Raw genomic sequence first — 20,053 nt, forward strand, 5'->3', positions numbered from 1 at the left:
TAATGATGGTGTGAATGACAGAAGAGTCAAGGATAACACCAAGATTATAAACTCGTGAGACAGGAAGTGGTGCTGTCAATAGTGATGGGAAAGTTAGCAGGAAGACAGGGTTGGGAGGGAACATAAGTGCTTACTATGTGCTAAGCCCATGTATGAAGTGCTGGGGTATATAGATAATCAGGTCTCACATAGGCTTACGGTTAAAGTAGGAAGCAGAACCAGTATTGCATCCCCATTTTGCAAGTGAGAGTACTGAGGCATAGAGAAGTTAGTGAGTTACCCAAGGTCTCACAGACAACAAGTGGCAGGGCTGGGATTAGGACCCAGATCCTCTGATTCTCACATCTGTGCTCTTCCCACTAAGCAATCCTGCTTCCCTAGAGGAGGAGCTTACATGCTTTGGGATGGTGTGGTAACTACTTAATACCTGGGCAGAGACCTTTCCTCTAAGTGTTTAGAGGAAAAACATGTGGCCCTGGGGAGGCAGAGAGGACAGTGAAAGCTTGGTTTTCAGGAATAACCACATCCTAATCTCAGCACAACCCCAGATGTTCCCAGGCTTCTCTCTTCCTGGTCACCTGGTCAAAGCTTCTACATCTCTTCCCAAGTGACAATGTTTGAAAACAGAGCTGGGCTGATTGTTACCTTTGCTGCTTCTGAGGCTAAAAGGGAGCCTGTATACCTCAGCTAGTTTAACTTTCAGTACTCTGCTCCATTCCCAGTGGAAATGCCATTAGTAATTGTTCTCCATGCCTGATAAAAGCTGTAGGATAAAGCAACATGTTTTCATCGTCCTGGTTGAATCAAATAGCAATTAATGCACAACTGTTATTCATCCATTTACCAGGTGTGCTATGATATGGAGTTAACATTATTACTGCCAACAAGGGACTTCCTTGTTCTGTAGATTCAGAGCTGGTACCAATGGCATGAAGATATGGGAGCCAACAGTTTCATTTTACAACTCTTGGTCTTCTTTTATTAAAAAGGACAGTAATATGAAGAGGAGATAATCTAAATGCTTTGTCAGTAAATGGCAATATTACTGACTAAGCTTTCAGGTAATTACACAGGCTTGTCAAATAAAAAAAAAATCAACCTGAATGAATTAGAAGGGTCAACTGAAAATTGAAGTCACCAAGATTGCTTGTCTTTCCTGTTTGTTTTCCCCCCACCACCCCACAGATTAAAAAAAGTGCTCAGCATAGAAAGGATCCACTGCCTGGTTTTAGATTAAATTAAGGTATAAGGTGGAAGGAGTAGAATTTGGAGAGGAGGTAGGAGATTTCATCTTCAGTTACTGCAGGGAGTATAAGAGTCAAAGAGGATGGAGGAAGAGAGGGACACTGGAAAGGAGATGGGGAGATTTTAGGGAAATCACACCTGATGTTTCCAATTTTGTTTAAGTATGTTGCCAGGTCATTGGGGGAAAAAACATGGTGGGAATTGGCTGGGGAAGAAAAGGGGTATGAGGAGGGAGTTATGGTGGAGGAAGTGAATATGAGAGTGAATTAATAGGGAAGGAGAATAAGTACTGAATTCCCATTTTACAGATGAGGAAACTGAAGTAGAGAAGTCATTTTTCCCCCAAGGTCACAAGGCAGGCAAGTGACAGGGCAAAGATTACAACCCAAGTCTTCCAGTGGACCAGGAGTTGAAAACATGGTCTCAAAGACATTTGAAGATGCTTGCCATATGTTGAGGGAAGCTCCCCAGTGTACCTTTACTCCAGTTGGTTGCACCTTCCAAATGTGAAATTTTAAAATAGGTTCAACAGTACTGGGGCTTTCACACACTCCTGGCTTCACTTGTAAAGATGGGAATAGGGTCAAGGAGTATCTCTAAATGAGGAAGACATGGGAAGCAGTGTGTCCTAGCAGAGAGAACACAGGCCTGAGTTCTAATTCTAACTCTGCCAGTTATCTCCTGTGTGACTTTGGGCAAGTTACTTGATTTCACCTCAGTTTCCTCAACTGCAGAAGTGGAGATTTAATGCCTCTACCCCCTTCAAGTGTACCTGACCTGATGAGCTTGTTTCCAGAGCTTAGAACAGTCCCTAGCATGTAGTAAGACCTTAATACCATAATTATGATTATCATCATTATAATTTCCCAGCCCTTGAAAACAGTGCTTGGCAAATAGTTTTTGCATAATATCACATAAAAAAAAATGAATAGATAGCAAGTAAGAGGATTAGTATAATACCAAAAGCTTCTTTTGTTGTTTTCCCTCTTCAGCAGATCTCCTGGTCATTACCATGTGATGAGTTACCTTTCAGAACACCAGGCTTGCTATGTTACTACAGAATTGAGGATCCTGGACAGTCATTTTACTCCCATAAATAAATGGGAGTGTCTGACAAAGGGGCCTGTGTTATACTTGAGTCCATGTGCCATTTTTCCTTCAGGGCATGAGTGTCCATATTCAGGGAGAAGAGACAAAAGATTCCAGGCATTTGATCAGAGATTCCTGAGTAAACAGAGAATTTGCAGCTTCATTGCTGACTCTGCTCAACAGCTGATCTATTCTGGAAGAAGAATCTCCCCCTCTCCCACACCCCCTCCAGGGCATTAGCAAATGACAATCCTTGGAAAAGAAAAAAAACTTTTAGTCATTATGTTTCCATTGAGTTCACACTGAGTGCTGCACTCAAGCATGGAGGAAGATTGTCACTGACAACAGTCACTGTCCATGAGAAGCACATTCTAATTCTGTCATTTGAAGACCATTTTATTTGTGTTATCTCAAAGGGAACCGAAAAAAGAAAAAAACAAGAATCAAATATACTAATATTTGGATACCATTTGGCCATAAAAGGCTAGTTTGCTTTGTCTAGAAGTCTGGACAAAGTTAGAGTGCATTATAAAGAGTAATACCTTACACAGATTTGGGTGGAATGGGGCCTAAATCCTCTGACTTTCCCTGGCGCCTCAGGTGGGTCCTTTCAATATTAGCCAGATCATCGTAGTTCTCATGAACCTTGTGGCTCACACACTCAAGCCTTCTCTTGTCAGACACATACCAGACATCGAAAAACTACAATGATTCTACCAGATCCTAGATGCTCAAGAAGCTGCTGTGTAGTATATCCTGAGAATAGGCCACCAAGCTACTGCAACTCCTTTGGAAAACAAGGACCCAAGAACATCTAATTTTATGAAACATGAAACTCCTGTGGTGGGTATCCCAAAGACTTTAAATGACCAAGGACTGAAGACCTCCTCACAAAAAGATATTTCTTGCTAGAGAAGATCTCTGTAAGCCAGTAAATTTAAGATTTGAGGTATATTCAAATGAGTTAAAGAAAATCCCCAGAGTTCTGTGGATTAACCAGCCCCAAACATGGAAAGTAAAGCTTGTTTTTTTTTTTTTTTTTAAAGTAAGATTTTACAAAAAAGTCACCCAGCAGCCTGGTTTAGCTTGGCCTCAATTTATCAATTGTTATAATCCGACACTTTACCTTCAGTTGAGAGTAGTTGAGGGAAGGAAGTTGGGTGGGGCTGCATACATTGCCTTGTGTTACATAAGTAGGGTCCATGTGTCTAATGAAGGTTTGCACATCGACTGTGGCTTTATTCAGCTAGTGATTTCTCAAAGCACTCCCTGCCAGACTTGTTTTATGCTCAGCATTTTGGTGATTTTAGAATTTGTATGATCTCAATAAGGAAAAAAAAAAAAAGAGCAAACTCAAAACAAATTAGGGTTTAGAAGAGCCTGCTCCCTCTGACCTCTTTGATTTGAATGTGTTGGAAGCAGAAACATTTTAAAACAATATTTCAAACCTATGCAAAAGCTGTATTGTAGTCATCACACTTTCCTTTCTAATGCAAAGCAAACACAAGGAGAGAGAAAATCAACTCCACCAGCCAGTTGATGCATGGCCTGAGAAAGAGGAGATTGAAGGAGGTAAAGGAGTTCAGTTTAAGCCTGGTTTTTTTGTTAATTTAAAAAAAGGAAGCAAGGGACCCAATGAGAAGTCACTGTCAGACCAAAGAGATTAGACTAGGATAGTTACACTGGGTCCCCCATAAAGGCAAGACAAAGTTAGGATGCTTGTACAGAGCACCACAGTTTGAGATTAGAAAGCAGCAAGAAATATCAGAGATAATAAAAATGATGGCATTTATTAAGCGCTTACTATGTGCAAAGCACTGTTCTAAGCGCTAGGGAGGTTACAAGGTGATCAGGTTGTCCCACGGGGGACTCACAATCTTAATCCCCATTTTATAGATGAGGGAACTGAGGCACAGAAAAGTTAAGTGACTTGCCCAAAGTCACACAGTTGACAAGTGGCAGAGCCAGAATTTGAACCCATGACCTCTGACTCCAAAGCCCATGTTCCTTCCACTGAGCCACGCTGCCTCTATAATGATGGCATTTATTAAGCGCTTACTATGTGCAAAGCACTGTTCTAAGCACTGGGGAGGTTACAAGGTGATCAGGTTGTCCCACTGGGGGCTCAGTCAATCCCCATTTTACAGATGAGGTCACTGGGGCCCAGAGAAATTAAGTGACTTGTCCAAAGTCACACAGCTGACAATTGGCAGAGCCGGAATTTGAACCCATGACTTCTGACTCCAAAGCCCGTGGTCTTTCCACTGAGCTATGCTGCTTCTCACTCTCTCATGGAGATCACCCTCCATGGCCTGAAGTTCCTATGGCACAGCTGTAATGCTACTCAACTGAGCTCTTTGTCACTACTTTTCTGGGGCCATCTTGAAGGAAGAGGTGGAGAAAGGCATCAGAGAGTTAACAGATCAGAAAGGCCCAGTTCTCAGGCTGGGGATGCTTTTCCAGCCCTATAAGAATACTTACAGTTGTGCTTATCAGCTCTTCAGTCTTTGCATAAGATAGGGCCCCAGGCTGAGGAATGTCATGAAGAGGCCACATTATTCATCCCAATAAGATTCACTTCTGGATGCAAAGAGGGAATCTTTGGAAGAGGGAAGGGTCTAGGAAAACAAAAATAGTATTTTCAGGTAGATTAGACAGAAGGTGGTGGGAGAGTTGTTTTAACAAGTACTTTGTACTTGCCGGTCTTGCTGGTGACCCCTAGACCACATCCTGTCTCTGGCCTGCAACACCCTCCCTCCTCTAGTCCAGACAACAACTCTCCCCAACTTCAAAGCCTTAAGGAAGTCACATCTCCTCCAAGAGGCCTTCCCAGACTAAGCCCCATTATTCCTTAAATCCCACTCCCTTCTGTGTCACCCTGACTCACTCCCTTTGTTCTCCCCACTTCCCAGCCCCAAATCAGTTATGTATAGATCTGTCATTTTATCTGTGTATTAGGGTCTATCTCCCCTACTCTATGAACTCACTGTTGGCAGAAAATGTCCCTGTTTATTGTTGTTTTGTACTTTCTCAAACACTGAATACAATGTTCTGCACACAGTAAGCATTCAGTAAATACAATTGCATGAATATGCTTATCTTCCCAAAGTTATCCTTCCCACTACTAGTTCCCCAAACACACAATCCCATATGTTCCAAGATAGAGGGTGTCCTAAAGATGGATTATTCCAAGGAATAACTTCCCCCAACAAAACACAAACCTGCTGATGACCAAACAAATCATTCTTCAGTCCTCTTCCAAGCATTTACTCCTAAAAGCCCACCAACCTATCCCTCACTCACTAGCTTCCATTTCCTCTCTTCTCTTTCCCTGCCTGCTTTATAAGCTGATCTCCTTTACCCACCCCTCCCCTACCCCTCCAGTTGCCTCCTATTATTACCTTGATTAGCTTGATGAGCCCCTCCTGTGAACTGGTGTCTTCATGCCTCAAACCTGATTTTTTGTTCCATTTTGAGAGAATCTGGATGCCCAATTGCCAGTGAAGCCTCCTTAACATGAGCATTCCCTAAGTGTTAGTGCTAGGTGAGCAATTTTGAGGGTTCCCAATGGTTGCCTTCTGCTCATTTAACCCTCTGAGTTATTAAAGGAAAAATAATGTGAATACGTTTTTGAGTTTGTGTATTCCATATTCTTTTCTCTTCAAACATGAATCTCCTTTATTATAAAAACTTGGTAAACAAAATCTCCTTCATCAGTGGTAAATATACTGCTTTGACAGCCTTGAGGGACTTGTGGAAGATAAAAAAAAATTTTCATATTATGGGGGTTTCATGGGTAAGCATTTTTGATTGTGTGCCATAAACATTGCCCTGTCATTGGTATCTTCTTAGAGGATGAAGGAAGGAGTGTGGCCTTCTGTGCCTGGATCAGTGGAAAGAGCATGGGCTTTGGAGTCAGAGGTCATGGGTTCAAATCCCATCTCTGCCCATTGTCAGCTGTGTGACTTTGGGCAAGTCACTTCACTTCCCTGTGCCTCAGTTCCCTCATCTGTAAAATGGGGTTGAAGACTGTGAGCCCCCCATGGGACAACCTGATCACCATGTAACCTCCCCAGCACTTAGAACAGTGCTTTGCACATAGTAAGCACTTAATAAATGCCATTATTATTATTATTATTAAAAGCCTCATAACATCCATTTCCATTTGAATCTTGAGATCCTTCAAGGGAACCCACCAGCCCAGTTCTCCAATAATTAAATTCATGCATCTCCATTGGCTTGTTGGCTGTTTCCACCATGTCCTTGAAGACCCAGGCCACAACTGCAGATTGACAAAGTTTTATCCAGTGGAAGTCTCCACTGTCCACTCTCATGCTCCTCAACAGTTGAGAAATAGACATGCTTTGACAGGCCTCTGACTGCTCAATTCTTGCCCTGGGGAGCAAGGACACACATACATTGTTTAAGGTTGAGGTGAGAAGCAGCGTGGCCTAGTGGATAGAGAGTGGGCCTGGTATTCAGAAGGACCTGGGTTCTAATTCTGGTACTGCCACTTGTCTGCTGTGTGACCTTGGGCAAGTCATTTCACTTCTCTGGCCTTGGTTAGCTCATCTGTAAAATGGGGATTAAGACTATGAGCCCCATGTGAGATAGGGACTGTGTCCAAACTGATTAATTTGGATCTACCCCAATGCTTAGTACAGTGCCTGGCACATAGTAAGTGCTTAACAAATACCATTTTTTTAAAAAGTGTTGATTCCTGCTTATACTCAGGGTTGGTTTTAGGGTATGGACGAAGCAGGAGATTGTCAGAGGCAACCAATCAGGGAAAAATCTGATGGCAGAACCCAAGGTCCAAGAAGCAGCCTGAGGGGGCCATTTTAGGAGAGGAACTACAGCCCCAGCAAGTCATTCTCCTACTTAGACTGCCTTTCCTTGCTCCATTCCACTGGAAGTGGCTCTGATCCAAACTCAATAATGAGGCTCTGAACATAATGATAAGGCTCCAAGCTGCCAAATCACAGTTTGCTTTTCTGACTGTTCCTCCTCTTTCTGACTTGCCTGCCAGCCAGGCCCTGCTATCCCTACTTCATTCATTCATTCATTCAATCATATTCATTGAGCACTTACTGCATCAAGTACTGTTCTAAGAGCTGTGGAGGATACAAAAAAATCACACTGGACACAGTCCGTGTCCCACATGGGGTTCCCAGTCTTAGTGTCTATTTTACAGATGACATTACTGAGGCATAGAAAAATTAAATGACTTGCCCAAGGATGCACAACAGACAGGTGGCAGAGTCGGTAATAGAACCCAGGTCCTCTGATTCCCTGGCCTGTGCTCTTTCCACTAGGCCATGCTGCTTCTCTCTCTCTCTTTAACCTTGGGTTTGCAGGGCTGCAGCTTTGGGGAGCCAAGCTTCCTATATTCATTCATTCATTTGATCGTATTTACTGAGCACTTACTGTGTGCAGAGCACTGTACTAAGCACTTGGGAAGGACAAGTCAGCAACATATAGACACGGTCCCTACCCAACAACAGGCTCACAGTCTAGAAGGGGGAGACAGACAACAAAACAAAACAAGTAGACAGGTACTAATACCATCAGAATAAATATAATTTTAGCTATATGCACATCATTAATATAATAGAGTAACAAATATGCACACATATATAGAAATGCTGTAGGAAGGGGAATGGGGTAGGGTGGGGGGGTGATGGAGAGGGGAGGAGGAGGAGGAGAGGAAAAAGTGGGGCTCAGTCTGGGAAGGCCTCCTGGAGGAGGTGAGCTCTCAGTAGGGCTTTGAAGGGAGGAAGAGAGCTAGTTTTGCGGATGTGTGGAGGGATGTCCAGGGCATAGGTAGGATGTGGGCCAGGGGTTGATGGTGGGACAGGTGAGAACAAGGCACAGAGAGGAGGTTAGTGGCAGAGGAGCGTAGGGTGCGGGCTGGGCTGGAGAAGGAGAGAAGGAAGGTGAGGTAGGAGGGGTGAGGTGATGGAGAGCTTTGAAGCCGAGAGTGAGGAGCTTTTTTACTTGAAACACCCAGATCTGCATGCAAAGGAGTGTGGGCTTTTTAGGATCCTGAAGATAGATGTCAAGCCCTTGGAGGAGTGAGGAGTGGCATGGAGGAGTGAGGAGTGGCATGGAGGAGCATGGATTTAAAGTTTCACTGATCCAAACCCAGTAATGCGGCTGTGAACAGAAGGATAAATCTCCAACCTGCCAAATCCCACAGCTTGCTCTTCTGATGGTTCCTCCTCTTTCTGATTTGCCTGCCAGCCAGGCCTGCTACCCCTACTTATTTCATTTTACTTGAAACATCCAGATTTGCATGCAAAGGAGTGTGGGCTTTTTAGGATACTGAAGATGAATGTCAGGAGGTGTGAGGAGTGGCATGTAGGAGCATGGATTTTAAATGTCACCCTTTATAGTAGCATTAGCCTTGTCCTGGGAAGATCTAGATCTCAAAATTATTTTTCTCCAGAAAAATTTTCTTCAGTTGCTCCATGCGGGGATAGCCTTTGTTTTTAAGCCTGTGAAAGGGGTCACAGAAACTAATACATTCAGGGGCTTGATTTGTGCTTAGTTCATGAGTTTAGGAATGGAAAAGACAAGCGATCATCTCTGCAGTCCTTCTCGCTCCTTGCAGATGAGGGTTTAAACCAATCAGAACAGATAGTGAGCCATTCCCTTGGCACAGTAGAGGGATTCCATATCTTCCCTTGGGCATCTTGAGCAGTGTTTAATCACCCTTTCCATTTCTACATCTGGAAAGCTTGGTCATCCTTCGAGAGTCACCAGGGTATCAAGAGAAGACTACCCATGCCCCATTCCTTTGTGGCTGCTTGCTCACCATTATGCAAGGCGTAATTTGAGGGCATGGACCATCAGTTCATGGGTAAGATCTGAGAAAGGAGAGACAGGATTTACTGAGTCATGTTGGAAACCAACAAGATAGAGCTGGGGCAAGGAAAGAATAAAGGAGGTGGCTTATACCATTAATCAGTTCACAACTAAGTGGTCTTCCACTACTTTGTATGTATTTTAGTGAAACCAAGCTCACAATCCCAAGGAACTAATCCACCCAAAAAACAAGGGCACAGGGCTTGAATCTGAAGGGGAAATAGCCTTAAAAGGGGATGAAGGAAATCCAGGGACTGATGGGACTGAGCCAAATGGGTATTTGATTAAAAAGTTTTTGTCTCCATTCAAATGCTAAGCATTAAATGGCTGGCTTAGAGAGACAGGGGATACCAGGCAAAAGTAAAGGAGGGACTTAGAAAACCCTAATATCTACACACATTCTTATGGAACTTCATAATTGGCATGAACAATAATTTGCCTTGCCCACATGGGCTGGGTTCTGTTTTTCAAACAGAAAACACTGTGCTCAGAAATTTTACTTTAGCTAATTCATTCCAGAAGAGACCAGACTGAGTACTGCTACTGTAAATAGATTTCTTCATTATTCTGGGGCATTTTTTGGCCAAAAGTCTGTCCAAAAAACTAGGAAAGAGTCAGTCACTGTCTCAGTTCTCCATAGGTCCTCTGCAGAGGTGTAGGAGAACATGACACAGGGAAAATAGTTGGCAGGACCAGCCTGTTCTCTCATTGTGGAAGTAGTTGGTCAGTTCTAGCTTAAAGCTTTCGCGCTTGGCTCTATTTCTGTGACATATACAACCATTAGGCCAAGAACTCAATCTGCACAAAACAGATGGTTGAAAGAAACTGGAGGCTCCACTTGTATTTGAATTGCTTGTTACTTTATTCAGCATCAACTGAATACCTACCAACCAGGAGAATGGATGAGTAAAAAAGAAGCACTGAGGACCCTAAATTTCCTGTGGTGGAGTGGGCTTTCTTATGTCAATCAATCAATCAATCAATCAAGCAAACAAGTAATTAGTCAGTTACTCATATTTATTGAGAACCTATTGGGTGCACATCACTGTACTAAGGACTTGGAAGAATACAATACAGTAGAGTCGGTAGACAAAGTCTTTGCCTACTGAAAGAGTACATTTTCAGCATGGCATGCAAGGGTTCTCTTAATCTTAATAAAATGTGGAGCTCTCTGGTGATACTTCCCTTCTTAGGGAGCTCAGGGCGTTAGAATAAGGGAAGGGAAAGGGTATATTAATAATGATAATAATAATAATAACAATAATAATTATTATGGTATTTGCAAAGCACTTACTATATGCCAGATACTGATCTAAGCACTAGGGTGGATATGAGCAAATAAATAATAATAAGTAATAATTTTGGTATTTGTTAAGTGCTTACTATGTGCAAAGCACTGTTCTAAGCACTAGAAAGGATACAAGGTGATCAGGTTGTCCCATGTGGGGCTCACAATCTTAATCCCTATTTTACAGATGAGGTAACTGAGGCCAAGAGAAGTTAAGTGACTCGCCCAAAGTCACTCAGCTGACAAGTGGCAGAGCCGCAGAGCCGGGATTTGAACCCATGACCCCTGACTCCCAAGCCCCTGCTCTTTCCACTGAGCAAGGCTGCTTCTCTGGTTGAACACAGTCCCTGTCCCACATGGAGCTCAGAATCTTAATCTCTGTTTTACAGATGAGGTAACAGGCACAGAGAAGTGATGCGACTTGCCCAAGATCACACAGCAGACACTTGGCAGAGCCAGGATTAGAAACCAGATCCTTCTGACTCCCAGACCTGTTCTTTATCCATTAGGCCTTACTGCTTCTTCAAGAGAAGAGAGAGGGAAGAGAGAAATGGGATGGGTGGAGGAGGGAGAACAAAGAGAGAAGGAAATAAAGGGGAAGGGGAAAGGATCCCAACCTATGTTGCCCCACCACCTTAGTTTTCAGCTGCTACATCAACAGCCAAGCAGCAGCAAGATGCGTTAGCTGAGCGGGGTTGCTACTCTTTGGGTATCAGTGACTCCTGATGTCGGCTCCTGCCTCAAAAGCATAGCAGCCCAGAAGACCTGCCCTGCTGAGTTTACCGTCCAGATACCCACCTCAGGATAAGAGATGCTCCAGAAACAGGGGAGACAGAAGAGTTACTGACAAAGATTCTGCAACTCACTGGGAACAGGGAGAATCTTTAAAGACTTGGGCTGGGGAGCCGTGGCAGGCTGGGAGGGGACAAAAAGTAGATTTGCCAATTTAGCCTCTTCTACATCCTCCTTCCAGTTCCAAGGTGTGGATTGGGAAAGATAGAGTAACCCATCATCACCAAAAAGGATAAATGAGATCCCCTTCACCTCCAAGAACTGGCATCCTGACCTGGGATCCTCATGATCCATTTGCCCTGCCCTTAATCTAGTCCTGCCTTTCCCCACCAGTCTAACTCTCACAAGGCTAAAGGAGGCTTTGCAGAACCTCAAGTTAGAATACAAGCCAGCTGAACACAACCAAATCTCAAGGTGCATGTTGTTTTCACCTAAGGATACAGTCTTGATTCATTACTAAGTTTGTCCAGTTTAAGGCCCATCTCTGTTTTCGAGTCTGCCTCTGTAAAGATATATTGCACTTAAACTCACTGTGGGCAGGGCACATGTGTACCAACCCTCTTTCATTCATTCATTCATTCAAATTTATTGAGCGCTTACTGTGTGCAGAACACTGTACTTAGTGCTTGGAAAGTACAAGAGAAGCAGCATGGCTCAACGGAAAGAGCACAGGCTTTGGAGTCAGAGGTCAGGGGTTCAAATCCCGGCTCTGCCAATTGACAGCTGTGTGACTTTGCGCAAGTCACTTAACTTCTCTGGGCCTCAGTTACCTCATCTGTAAAATGGGAATTAAGACTGTGAGCCCCCCCGTGGGACAACCTGATCACCTTGTACCTCCCCAGCGCTTAGAACAGAGCTTTGCACATAGTAAGTACTTAATAAATGCCATTGCTATTATTATTATTATTACAAGTCAGCAACATATAGAGACGGTCCCTACCCAACAACAGGCTCACAGTCTAGAAGGGGGAGACAGACAACAAAACAAAATATGTAGACAGGTGTCAAAACCATCAGAATAAATAGAATTATAGCCATATGCACATCATTAATAAAATAAATAGAGTAGTAAATATGTACAAGTAAAATACATAGAGTAATAAATCTGTACAAATATATACAAGTGCTGTGGGGAGGGGGAGGAGGTAGGGTGGAAGGGCGATGGGGAGGGGAGGAGGAGAGGAAAAAGGGGGCTCAGTCTGGGAAGGCCTCCTGGAGGAGGTGAGTTCTCAGTAGGGCTTTGAAATATTCTCTCAAGTGCTTAGTACAGTGTTTTGGACACAGTAAGTGTGCAGTAAATACAATTGATTGATTGACTGAACCATGATATCAGCACACACACCAGATTGACCAAGGTGATTTCTAGGCCCGTCCTCAGAACTCTCAGATATGCTACTCCTGAGTGGTCTTAAGGGAAATCCCAGAGTCCAGCTAGGTCAGTGTTGGATAAAGGAAATGATGAGAGACAGAGTAGGAGTTGCCAGGCATGGATAGCCTTGGGCCAATCAGGAGGAAGCTGAGCAATGTACATTCGTTTTGAGGGTTATGGTTAAGAGCTCATTCTTGGGATAAGCTCAGAGGGTGGGCCAATGATGTGTTCTTCCATTAATCCTTAGTGACCTCATGTTTAAAAAGCTCTTCCTATTGAAAAATGAATTTAAGAAAATCCAATGAATGAGTGCAGGCCTCAGGTGCAAAATTGACATTGTTGGTATTGGGGCCATTTTTGAAACTATTTGCAGTGTCATCATCATCATCAATATTATTTAGTTTGCTATTTACAGTGCATTATATTAGGCACTTAGTGGTCTATTCGGAAATATAGAACACCACCCTACATTCAAGGAGTTTTCAATCTAATAGGGAAAACAAGCTGACATGAACTGATGAAGCGGTAGGTGAAGGGGTGAGTGTAGACAAATGAATAAATAGAGAAGGTCGTAAAAATGCTGATGGCTGAAGCGATTGGCATGAATAGAGAGGTGTGTGTGTGTGTGTGTGCGTGTGTGTGTGTGAGAGTGTTGGGGCGAGGGTGGAGGGAATGGGTAATCAGAGAATGTCTTCTGAAATAAATGATTTTTAAAGGAGGTTTGAGGGAAGAAAGGGGAATGGTTTGGCAAAGCTGGGTGGGGAGAGAGGCTGAGCAAAATTTTCTGGCTCATCAAATCTCGCCTGCTGAAATCAAAGCTAATCCACTGCTCTCCCACCTTCAAAGGTTGGCAAGGAGCCCGTGGTAGTTCACATGCACATTTGAGAGAAATTATGCCATCTCTCTGGCCCCCATCATCTTCTTAAATGCTTCTTTGTTTTGGCTGGTTAATGAATGAATGGCACAACAACTTTCGTTATAATAAATGGACACTTTGTTGTTTGGATAACCAAGCCAAAAGCATTTTATTCTCTTGCCTCTATATTGTAGCAAAGCAGCTCAGCAGCTCTCCACCCTTTTCCAAGGAAAGAGCATTATCATTTCTAGTTGTTTTGTAGCATGATAATATCAAATAGAGATGAGATGGAGTTGGAAACTTCATTATAGCTTTTATTTTAATAGCTAGAGGATAGAAACTTTCAAACAGAGCAGCAGCTCTGTTTTACATCCATTTAACATCATTTACTGGGATAAACTATCTTCAGCCTCCTGGAGCAATCTGCTCCTACTCAATATTTTTATTTATTTGATAGGCACATGTGTATCTATTTGTGTATTTTTTATGATCCATTTCCCAGTGCACCCAGATGATAATAATGGCTGAAGAGTGTGTCTGACAGGTAAATCTGAATGCAACCATCCACAACAGAGATTTGTGCAAATCACTGACATGAAATCATTTTTGAAAGCACGTAGGAGAAAAAAAATAATTTCACTATCATTTAGGCAAAAGAGCAGGGTGTGTTTCATGTCTAATATGTCTAACATCAAAGTGCCATTCAGTGTGGCTAGGAAATATTATTTTCAATGGAAAACAAAAATATAAGGGTAAGGATATCTCCAGATCTCCAAACATTTGTATCCCTTTCATTTCATTAGTCATCCTTTGGCATTTGGGAAATAAAAATGTTTTTATTAGTATCATATGCAAAGTATTAGAAGTTAAATTCCTTTAAAATATGTCATATTCTATAAAACCAAATGCTGGAAATCTATAGAAAGTGTGTTTCAGGCATTATATTATATTTTTCTGAGCAGACACAGATTTGGCAGTTAGGTAAAAGCAAAATGTATGATTGAACAATTATGTGAGGTTTCAGGCTGTGTAAACAATAATTTAAATAAATTTGGGCCTCCAACATCCCCCTTTTCGAACAGATTTTACTTGCTGGATTATTCAGATATTTGCCTCGCTCCATCTAAAACTAGTTTCTTTGGCGAAATACCTGCTGACGCTCTTGCTGTTGATACTTTTTCCTCATTTAGACATTTCTCAAGAAGATTAGTATTATCAGTAGAAACCAGTTGTTCTACAGCCTAGATCAGTTGGCTGAGATTTCATTTACAGGGATCAGATAAAATGAGTAGGGAAGGAAATGAATGAATGATGCATTAAGAGGCTATTTTGTAGTACATTTTTTCTCACATGAAGCACAGTGTTACATTCCCATCTCGGTCTAGACAAAAATTAGTCATTACTGGCTATCTAAACGAGGGGATAGCAAATGCCAAATTTCCAGCCTCAGATAGTTCTATCAAGCTGGGAAAACTCTGCCCAGTTAATGTGGTTCTATATGTTTGTTTACCAGAAAGATTATGTTATTTTAAAGTTAAAGTCAGAAAGAATTTTATGAAAGGAAAGATTGCTTTATGGAAGTATAAATGATGTGTGTCACCAGCCTAGAAGTGCTCCTGACAGGCAACAGCTGTATCTGATATAACGAAGCTCCATCAACCTCTCTTTAGCAGCACTGGAAGATACTGCTTTTAACTAAATACTTTCCTCTGGTTTCACATTTTTTCCCACAGTTTCACCATTAGAGCCTCCACATTTTCAACCTCTCTCCTCTGTGGTCTCAAAGAGGGAAACACAATAAGGGTAAATTAAGTTTACTTGCCTTTGCCTTCACCAGTAGCTGGTTAGTCACCTGTTTTTTAAAGGCCCAGGAGTTTTTAAAGAATATACTTATGCCTTTAAATGCTTAGAATTGGAAAGCTTGACTTCCAGAAGGGCTGAGGGGACTGGCCTCTCAAAGAAAGTTTGATTGACACTAATTGTTATTTTATTGAAACTTTGCTAAAATGTAAAACAATACTTTGGGGTTTACAGTCAGGGGGCTTGGATGGATTCTAATTCTTGGTTACATCACAATTGATCTGTAATTGCTCTAGTCAGAGGAGGACTTTCTCAGGTGTCTCCCCTGGGCTCTTGTTCTCCTTTTCGACATTCTCATCACCCAGAGGAATTAGGTCAAACCTGTCATGGCTTTTACATGTTTCTTCCCTCCAACAGTCACCTCTGCTTAGCACTGAAGAAAGTGCATTGGATCTTGAAAACTCTGCAGATTAATGACCCAGTAACTCTGGATTAGGTCTTTAAGAATCTTAACCAAGAGCTCTGGGCATTCATTACTTCTCAGTTTTCACTTTCCTTTCTTCTTTCTCCACGAATCTATGTTGATACCTCCTGTAAATCTTGATAGGTTGGTCCCAGCAACTGGGGTTCAACTGATCAATCAACAGCATTAAGTGAACAGAGCATTGTACTAAGAGCTTGGGAAAGTACAATACAATGGATTTGGTAGATCAATCAATCAATCAATCAATCAATAGTATTTATTGAGCGCTTACTGTGTGCAGAGCACTGTACTAAGCGCTTGGGAAGTACAAGTTGGCAACATATAGAGACAGTCCCTACCCAACAGTGGGCTCACAGTCTAAAAGGGGGAGACAGAGAACAAAACCAAACATACTAACAAAATAAAATAAATAGAATAGATATGTACAAGTAAAATAAATAAATAAATAGAGTAATAAATATGTACAAACATATATACATATATACAGGTGCTGTGGGGAAGGGAAGGAGGTAAGATGGGGGATGGAGAGGGGGACGAGGGGGAGAGGAAGGAAGGGGCTCAGTCTGGGAAGGCCTCCTGGAGGAGCTGAGCTCTCAGTAGGGCATTGAAGGGAGGAAGAGAGCTAGCTTGGCGGATGGGCAGAGGGAGGGCATTCCAGGCCCGGGGGATGACGTGGGTCGGGGGGTCGATGGCGGGACAGGCAAGAACGAGGCACAGTGAGGAGATTAGCGGCAGAGGAGTGGAGGGTGCGGGGTGGGCTGTAGAAGGAGAGAAGGGAGGTGAGGTAGGAGGGGGTGAGGTGATGGAGAGCCTTGAAGCCCAGGGTGAGGAGTTTCTTCCTGATGTGCAGATTGATTAGTAGCCACTGGAGATTTTTGAGGAGGGGAGTAACATGCCCAGAGCATTTCTGGACAAAGACAATCCGGGCAGCAGCATGAAGTATGGATTGAAGTGGGGAGAGACATGAGGATGGGAGATCAGGGAGAAGGCTGATGCAGTAGTCCAGACGGGATAGGATGAGAGCTTGAACGAGCAGGGTAGCGGTTTGGATGGAGAGGAAAGGGCAGATCTTGGCAATGTTGCGGAGCTGAGACCGGCAGGTTCTGGTGACGGCTTGGATGTGAGGGGTGAATGAGAGAGAGGAGTCGAGGATGACACCAAGGTTGTGGGCTTGTGAGACAGGAAGGATGGTAGTGCCATCAACAGAGATGGGAAAGTCAGGGAAAGGGCAGGGTTTGGGAGGGAAGACAAGGAGTTCAGTCTTGGACATGTTGAATTTTAGGTGGCGGGCAGACATCCAGATGGAGATGTCCCGAAGGCAGGAGGCGATGCGAGCCTAGAGAGAGGGGGAGAGAGCAGGAGCAGAGATGTAGATCTGGGTGTCATCAGTGTAGAGATGATAGTTGAAGCCGTGGGAGCGAATGAGGTCACCAAGGGAGTGCGTGTAGATCGAGAACAGAAGGGCACCAAGCACTGAACCTTGGGGAACCCCCACAGTAAGGGGATGGGAAGGGGAGGACGAGCCTGCGAAAGAGACTGAGAATGAACGACCGGAGAGATAAGAGGAGAACCAGGAGAGGACGGAGTCTGTGAAGCAATCCCTAGTCACAGGAAGCTTACAGTGTAAAGGGGACATGTGTTCACTTCTTGACAGTGAATGATAAAGCTGCTCGACTCCTCAGTGCTACTCTGCCTGAGCCTCTCAAACAGGTGCTGATGTCTAACCTGAATGTGCTTGTTCAGAGGCCTTTCTATTGTTCATGCCAGCCCCTCAGTGGCAGGCCTTGACATGCCCTCTAATAGTATTCAAGATGTACACAAACATTAAAGTCAAAAATTTCAATCCATGCTTTCAGCCTTCTAGTTATTTGAGTGAAATTTCAAGGTCAAACACAGGATCGTTACTTTCCAACTCAGTTTACATTGCATTTTATTCATTTATAAGGCTCTGCAAAATGCTCTTGAGATGTGTTTCAAGATAACAGCTACTAAGGTCTTCCCAGAGATTGCTTTTTAGGAGGGAAATGGAAAAGACTAAATCTACAGATGAAACATAAAACATGAGCATCTCACTTTGGAAACTTTGTAGACAGAAATTTCTGAGAAGGGCTGTTTTCCGCTCTAGACTGTCAATTCAGTGTGAGCAGGGAGCATGTCTACCAACTCTGTCAAAGAGTCAGAAGGACCAGGGTTCTAATCCCAGCTCCACAACCTGTCTGTTGTGTGACCTTGGGCAAGTCAATTCACTTCTCTGTGCCTCAGTTACCTCATCTGTGAAATGGGGAGCAAGACTGTAAGCCCCAGGTGGAACAGAGACTGTGTTCAACAAAATTTGCCTGTATCAACCCTAGTGCGTAGTACAGTGCCTGACACATTGTAAGCACATACAATTATTATTAATCTCTGAATCACTTAATACAGTGGTCTGCTTACAGTAAGCATTCAATAAATACTGTTGATGGATTGATCGTATTTCAAGTTGTTCTTGTCATTGTTTCAGTTTCACCTTTGGAATAAAAGATGTCCCTTTGGGCATTTCTTTAGGCACTCTTTCAGAGAATAACGCTGCCAGGTGTATCTGTGGGTTTCTCAGTAGCAGAATTGGCCTGATTCCTTTTAAGACCCAGTGCCCATCTGTATTCACATGTCTAGGCATGAAGTTGAGCTGGTGGAGTAAAAAAACCCACATCAGAAAGTGAGTCTCTTTTTAGCTCATTTGATCAGAATCCTGCAAGCCACTTAAAAGAGAAACCAGAATCACCTTCCTTCCGGTTACTGATCTCTTGGGTGGTGTCATTTATGACAGAGCCAGAAAGTTGACTTTTTAAAAATTCTATTTAGAGTCCTCGCAAAATACAGCTCTCAGGCCAGATGGTGGACATCATCGGACTGAAATGAATTCCGCTGACAATGACACCACAAAGTATGGTTTGAAGCATCTCTGCCAGAGAGCATAAAGGACACAGACTGATCTAATGCAATCTGAGTGACTTCTAGGATTAACCTTTAGTTTTCAGGGCCACCCTTCATTCCTGTGAGTCATTATGATCTCTCCCTTGTGAATTATTGAGCCAGTGACCACCTGGGGTCTCTGTTCAAACCAGTTGACACAAAAGGGCTTCTTGAAAGGAGCAAAATATTATTATCTTTTTCCTCCTGACAGGTTTTTTTTCTTTTTTTTTTTTTTACCAAGAACACGTTTGCAACCACTGGGTGGAAAGGAGAACAGAATGACCTCAGCAGAAAGAGGATGAGTGTGAGCCCCTTGCCCCAGTTCTGACTGAGATTTCTCTGCCTTGCATTTTATTGACTCATGCAATAATTTGAGTGAATTTCAGGAACCAGCAGCAACACCTATCTGTGGAGTTGGTGGAAAGGCCTGAGAAATCCATTCATCAATCAGTGGTATTTACTGAGCACTTACTCTGTGCAGAACACTGTACCAAAATGTACTAAATGTACTAAAATGCTTCGGAGAGTGCTTTAAAGTTGGTAGATACAATTCCTGCCCTCAAAGAGATTACCGTCTAGTGGCAGAGACATTAAAATAAATTGCAGGTAAGAGGAGCAATGGAGCATAAGCGTATGGACATAAGTGGTGTGGGGTTGGGGTTTAGGTGAGTACCAAAATGCCAAGGGGGTGGAACCGATTGCATGAGTGAGAAAGGAGAGAGAGAACATAATAATAATGATAATGATGGTATTTGTTAAGTGTCTACTATGTGTGATGCACTGTTCTAAGCGCTGGGGGGATACAAGGTGATCAGGTGGTCCCACATGGGGCTTACAGTCTTAATCCCTATTTTACAGGTAACTGAGGCACAGAAAAGTAAGTGGCTTGCCCAAGGTCACACAGCTGACAAGTGGCGGAGCCAGGATTCAAACCCATGACCTCTGACTCCCAAGCCTGCAGTTCTTTCCACTGAGCCACACTATTTCTGGGAAGTCTTCTTGGAGGCCAGTAGGGCTTTGAAGACAGAGAGTGTGCTGAAGACTGAGTAAAAAGTCCCATATTCCCCCTTCCCCAGGCAGGCCCTCCAAGTTATAAAGAAACTGCATTTGCCCTAGATCAGGATAATGTAAAGTTCACAATCCATAAGGGTGATCAACCCTCCACTAGCCTAAAAAATCTGACCTGCCTTCACCAAGTAAATTGACTTCTCGGCCCACTCCACATTCACACATACCTTTTAATAATAATAATAATAATAATAATAATAATAATAGTATTTGTTAAGTGCTTACTATGTGCAAAGCACTATT

Source organism: Tachyglossus aculeatus, chromosome 4, assembly GCF_015852505.1.
Source record: "Tachyglossus aculeatus isolate mTacAcu1 chromosome 4, mTacAcu1.pri, whole genome shotgun sequence".
Lineage (NCBI taxonomy): Eukaryota > Metazoa > Chordata > Mammalia > Monotremata > Tachyglossidae > Tachyglossus > Tachyglossus aculeatus.